General features: G+C 33.6%; 1 pseudogene; it reads right to left on the bottom strand.

The window, feature by feature from the left end:
* Positions 1 to 4525: 4525 nt before the first annotated feature.
* On the bottom strand, positions 4526 to 6194 carry LOC115230096 (annotated as a pseudogene).
* Between the last annotated feature and the right edge of the window lie 1191 nt (positions 6195 to 7385).

Genomic DNA, 7385 nt, shown 5'->3' with positions numbered 1-7385 from the left:
GTGAAGGTTTCTTTCAGTTTGCGTCTACCAAATTCACTTATAAGATTCTGGTCGGTACAAAATACTTGCCCAAGGTGCCCGCAGTGAGACTGAACCCGGAACCATGTGGTTGGGAAGCAAGCGTCTTACCACACACCCACTCCTGCGCCTACATATATATATATATAGAGAGAGACAGACAGACAGACAGACAGACAGACAGAGACAGAGACAGAGATAGATAGATAGATAGATAGATAGATAGATAGGTAGATAGATAGATAGATAGATAGATAGATAGATAGATAGATAGATAGATAGATAGATAGATAGATAGATAGATAGATAGATAGATATACGCTGCATATGCATTGAATGCAAATCTAACGAAAGGCAATCATTTGAAAAAATTACTCAACACATTTGAAAGAATTACTCAACACATTAAAATTAGGTTAAGTTGTTAATTTTTAGCTACGATCAATTGTACGATCTACCTCGGATTTTTACAGGTCGTCGACCTCATCAGGTTGCTTGCGTGAGGGTAAATATATGCAAATATATATATATATGTGCATATATACATCTACTATTTCTTGTAGCGTGTAAAAACTGCCTGCTGTGTTTAAATGTAAACTATTTTATATTGAGATATGTTGTCTATTGACATTTTAAACTTGCTAGGCGACTGTAGTGAAATTCTGAAAAGAAAACTCACTAGCCTATAGTTTACGTATATATAATATATATATATATATATATATATATATATATTATATATATATATATATATATATATATATATATATTACTTATATAATTTATGAATATATAGCTGTAAGGAGCAGTTTATTTGTATTATTTTTTTTTTATTTTTATTTTACATTGATGTATATTATTTTGTTCGAAATTCGTGTTCCCATTTGTATAATTAATAAATGATGTGAAATGTAATATCCGTAAGTTGATGATCGAAATGAATTTGTTCCTCCATTTTCTTATTTGTATTATGAATTTACGGTAAAAATTTTTTTACCTTCACCAATTCAATAAAATAAATGAATTAATTGCATTGCATTGCAATTATAAGCATTTATGTATTTAGTATTTGGGTACTTCACCAGCAGTATATTGGATAACTGATATTCCCATAGTGGGTTACTTTCATAACCCCTATCTTATTTTATATATATATATATATATATATATATATATATATATATATATATACTTATATAAATTTATGAATATATATATATATATATATATGTATGCTTATATAAATTTATGAATGTATATGTATGTATTTAGGTTTGAATATAACTAGCAATATAATCGCCTGAAACAAATATTCATTGAAAAATTGTATAACCAAAAGATTTTTACGCTTAATCAAAAGTAATGTACATACCGTGTGATGGACGTGTTCATATGAAAGTTGTACTAACCACTAAACTGTTGGGGCCTCTTCTACAACGACTATTCATATATTTTTAGCGTGTAGTAGTATGTATACGCCCACCCTCATACACACCCATACACACATACACATATAAGCGCATACACACATGCACGCATATGTATGTGTAAATAAGTTTACACCCATAAGTCAACAGATGATGTCTAGAAATTGTTGGTATAGAAAACACTCTGTAGTGAACTTAGACCCGATGTCTTGACGAGGGACTAATTCTTCGGGGTAACTTTGTAGCAATAAGTGGAATCAAGGAATCAAAGTGATGCATGGATACATAGATTGAGATTCGTATACATATTTATTATTATTATTATTATTATTATTATTATTATTATTATATTATTATTATATATTATTTTATTAATTCTTTTTTTTTTTCTTCTTTCAAATTTGCTTCCATTTCTTGCCGAGTGTCTTCCCGACTCCTAGGGCAAGGAAAGAAACTCATAGTATTCATTGTAGGCCATTAAGCCAAACTCAATAGTACGTTCATTTTTTTTTTTTTTAAGTTAAATTAAAATACATGAGCAGCAACAGTTCTCACATCGACAATGCTCTTCTCAATACGTGTGATGTGCCAGTTAAGACAATCTTTTGCACTTCTTGCAGGGATGGTAAACCAGGGATCATTCTCATATAATTTTCGGTTCCCTTCTTGATCATTCCTAGTGCTCCTACGATCACTGGTATTGTAACCGCCTTGAGATGCCACATTTTCTCAATTTCAATGAGTAGGTCTTTATATTTTTTGAGCTTGTCAAACTCTTTCGCTGTATTATTATTATTCTTATCATTATTATTATTATTATTATTATTATTATTATTATTATTATTATTATTATTATCATTATCATTATCATTATTATTATTATTATTATCATTATCATTATTATTATTATTATTATTATTATTATTATTATTATGTATGTATATATGGAATGTAATTTTTCTTACCTGAAGCCTTCCTTTTCAATTAGGGCTCCCATGATAGGTATGCATCGTCATGGCCGCGTATAAGAATCCTTTTTGATACATTCTTTGACAAGTTTCTATCGTGATATATAAACGCAGATAAGGACAATAGGGTGGGTGGTGAGACAAACAGACAGACTGGCAGACAGATAGGTAAGTATATAGATAAATAGATAGATTGATAGATAGATAGATTGATATATAGATAGACAGATAGATAGATAGATAGATAGATAGATAGATAGATAGTGATAGACAGACAGATAGATAGATAGATAGATAGATAGATAGATAGATAGATAGATAGATAGATAGATAGATAGATAGATAGATAGATAGATAGATAGATAGGTAGGTAGACTGGCAGACAGACACATACATACATACGTACATACATACATACATACATACATACATACATACATACATACATACATACATACATACATAATCAGCTGCTCAGCGCAAACATCCAGACTTGCTCCAATCTGGCCATTCTGAAGGAAAAACTAAGCTAAGAGCATTAGATTCCTTGGAAGAAAGCAACGAATATTTACGAAAACAAGAGATATATAAATATATATATAAGAGAGATTAAATTATATATATAAGAGAGATTAAATTATATATACAAGAGAGATTAAAGAAGAAATGAAAACGCAAAAGGTTTGAAAAGGACATTTAATTTATATAAAGAATATAAACATGCAGAGTCTCTTACAGCTGTTTCAAGAATAGTCAAAAATGTGGATCATCATATTGATTAAGTATTCCATAAGCTGAGTATTCCGGCATCAGAGAGGTGGGAGTGAGGGGAATGTAAAAATGAGGGAATCTCACCAGTCGACGATATTTGTATATTCCAGTTTATCAAAAAGTTGGTGAAGGATCAGAATAAATTTTGTTTGCATTCGGTTGTTCCATGATCAAATAAATAATACACTTATAGATAATGCCAATTAGCAATTTCCAATGAGAATGTTCGATGATAATCCATGTCAGGGAATTGTGGAAGTTAACAGCTCCTGTTTGGTAGAAGTATTTTTCTCCACATTGTAAAGCTTTCGCTAAAATACAGGCATTGGATTTTAATGTTATAAAAATATATTTATATACATATATGATACAAGTTATAAATAATGGTCGTTAAATATTTTTTCTTTATTGTAGTAAATTTGACTAACAGTTGTTTCCAGTAATCATTGTAGGTTCATTGCTGATGGGTTTATTCAATCCGTCTATTGATCCGTTGAGAAAAATTCAACGACCAAACAAATTAATGCTGCTTTCGTGAGAGTCATTTCTGTTTATATATTCATATAAACACACACACACGCATCAATACACACACACTAACAATCAAACACGCACACTAACAAAGAAACACACACACACAAGCATACACCTATGCTTCGGCACAGACTCTCACTCTTACTTGTTTCCAAATTCAGAAGATCAACACGCAATCCATACCTTCATATTTTTTTGTGAAACCAATTTTAGATTTTAAGTTTTAATTCAGCTTGAAAAGGCGTTTTTTTTTTCTTGTCACGATGTAATTGGTTTATTCGTCAATTAATAAATAACATATCAGGCAGCTGAAGTGAACATCAACCCGCTTGTGTTATTTCTTTTTATGTTTGTATATATGTATGTATGTTTATATATATATATATATATATATATATATATATAATATATATATATATATATATATATATATATATTATATATATATAATATTATATATATATATATATATATATTCGTATAGATTGAGTTGAATATAGATTAAGTTAAGGCACCAGAATTTAGTATGGTATTATCCATATAATTCAAAATGGGGAGATTATAATCAAAATAAGCAACAAGGATATCCAGAGGTAACGCAGTACGATCGTTTCATGCGACTCCATTTAATTGAACAATGCAAATATTACATCAATTTAAAATGTAGTGCAATTAAACTGATGTAATATATGCATTGTTCAATTAAATGGAGTCGCATGAAACGGTCGTACTGCATGACCTTGTTGCTTATTTTGATTATATATATACATACATACATACATACATACATACATACATACATACATACATACATACATATATCCCATGAAAATATCTCGAATATCATCAATTAACCCGGGAATAATATATTTTGTATATTAACGAATTAAACAACAAATTTTAACAACGTTCTTTCAGCATCATAGGTTCTTCAAGTTTTGTAGATATTCGCGAAGAATCGTCTCTAGTAACAGCCCACTCTTGTTCGCTTCCTTTCGCAAATATCGCGAAAATCAATGCACCACAGAAAGAGAAGGCGCCACTCAAGATCAACACTGTTCGCCATTCGGTTTGAGTACCGTTTGGTGTAAGAGCTTTAACCGCTAAGGGGCATAAAATACTACATATTGATGCAAATGTATTGGTAAATCCGTATAAAACTCCAGCATATCTGGGAGCAACGTCGATATGGTTTACTAGGAAGCACCAGAATAAAATGCCATGGCACAGCCAGAGAGGAAAAAAAGGATTCCTGTTAAAATCGTCTGATCACATTCCAGAAATCCGATGACAATAAGCAAAGATGCTGATCCACCAAGGGAGATAGACTGGAATATTACTCGGACTGAACGAGTTGACAGATAATTCTTGGAAAGTAGAACATCTGCAAGTTTTCCTGATAATGGTAAGAATATGAATTGTCCCAACGACGGAGTTGAAGACATTAAACCATTCGCCGAAGGATCAATGTTTAATACTTCTTTCATATATAATGGTAACAACATCTGGAAGACCGTATTTGTCCAGCTAGATATCATATGGACGATAGCAATGGCCCAAATAGCGGAAGAAGACAGTATTTTCCTCCAAGGTACATTTTTTACTTCACTCTTATCTTTTCTGTTTCTGTTTAAATATACTCGTTCTTCTTCGTTGATGTTGGGGTGGTCATCTGGATTATTGTAAACAACATAAAACCACACACAGCTAAACAGCAGCGTTGTTCCACCGAATAAGTAAAATATAGAACCCCATCCGTTGTCAAATCCATATTCACAAAGGAAACCTGAGATCGACATGCATATAATGGTCCCTAAGGTTTGGCCAGAAAACGAAAACGCAACTAGTGAGCTTCTCTCTTCGGGTGGTGCCCAACGTCCCCACAACGACTGGACTGATGGATACATAGACCCTGATAACAAACCCGTTAAAATCCTTAAAACAAGGGTAAAGTACCCACTTATTCGAGACAAACTTGGGTAGAGAAGAGTCAAAGTAGAAACCGAAATAAGGGTAAATCCCAGAACATTTTTACCGCCATACTTGTCGGCTAACATACCACCAAATACATTAGTCACGGTATACCCATAATAATACCCAGCCAACATGTGGGACTGTAAAGAGTTACTCCATTCGAACTCGCCTTCAAATGTTTTATTCGGTAAATGATTCTCCGACCCTAAACATTCTTCCTTTATTCCGGTATGATTAAGTTCTTGAAGTGAACTGTTGGATGTTTTCAGCATACAAGCAAAGGCGATACCGAGGTCAACTCGTAATGCTGTTAACAGGAGAACAGCTGCTAAACAAGCATAGGACAACCTCCAACGACATGATGAGTATTTTTTAAGGCACCGGGTAATTTTTGACATTTCAAATTTATGCTCAGATGTGTGTATGTACATGCATGTACGTATATGTATTTATGTACGTGTATATGTGTGTGTGTATGTGTGCATATATATATATATATATATATATGTGTGTGTGTGTGCATATATATATATATATGAGTGTGTGTGTGTGCATATATTATTATGTGTGTGTGTGTGTGTGTTGTGTGTGTGTGTGTGTGTGTGTGTGTGTGTGTGTGTGTGTCCGTGTGTGTGTCCGTGTGTGTTCGTGAGTGTGTGTTTGATTGCGTGTGTAATATACGATTCGTGTGATTTTTAAATAATGGCTTTTGATTTCTTTCAACCAAATATTTTCCAGCGATGGTCGTCTGCTCTCTGTGATTTCATTGAAACAATAGTATTTTGTAAGGTCTGTGAGACTGCTTTCTGATCGATTTTTTGATCGGATGCTATGTAAAATCTCCGTTTTCGATGCGTAATTTCATAGACTGGTTTGACCGATATATGGTTTGATTGTTCAAACGTGAATATTCATTTTGCATCTATTTCCATGGGATTCAGTTTAACAACGCAAATTGTGATATTCTCTGTAAGGCATGGCGTGCAATGTTGGCATTTATTGTTATATTCGGCAGAGATATTCATGAGGAAAATATTGTTCCAATTGTTATGGACGAGAAGGTAATGAGAGAGAAGCACTCCGTCGGTTACGACGACGAGGGTTCCGGTTGATCCGAATCAACGGAACAGCCTGCTCGTGAAATTAACGTGTAAGTGGCTGAGCACTCCACAGATACGTGTACCCTTAACGTAGTTCTCGGGGATATTCAGCGTGACACAGAGAGTGACAAGGCCGGCCCTTTGAAATACAGGTACAACAGAAACAGGAAGTAAGAGTGAGAGAAAGTTGTGGTGAAAGGGTACAGCAGGGATCACCACCATCCCCTGCCGGAGACTCGTGGAGCTTTAGGTGTTTTCGCTGAATAAACATTCACAACGCCCGGTCTGGGTCTCGAAACCGCGAGTCCGCTGCCCTAACCACTGGGCCATTGCGCCTCCAGGTAATGAGAAAGCTCACTATGCAATAAAGGCTCGTGTTAAACTGGGGAAAAAATGCTACAGGAACTTATGAAATAAGGAATAATCTTTTCTATTATAGGCACAAGGCTCAAGTTGTTGGAGAAGGGGTTTGTTGATTACATTAATCTCAGGGATTAACTGGTCTTTATTTATCAACCCCGAAAGGGTGTCAGGCAGAGTCGATCTCGATAGGATTTGATTAGCCAGAAGAAATAATGATTTCTAATTTTCGC

The sequence above is a fragment of the Octopus sinensis genome, unplaced genomic scaffold (assembly GCF_006345805.1).
Source record: "Octopus sinensis unplaced genomic scaffold, ASM634580v1 Contig14489, whole genome shotgun sequence".
Classification (NCBI taxonomy): domain Eukaryota; kingdom Metazoa; phylum Mollusca; class Cephalopoda; order Octopoda; family Octopodidae; genus Octopus; species Octopus sinensis.
Note: the sequence above shows the minus strand (reverse complement) of the source record. Positions and strands in the feature narration are given on the sequence as shown.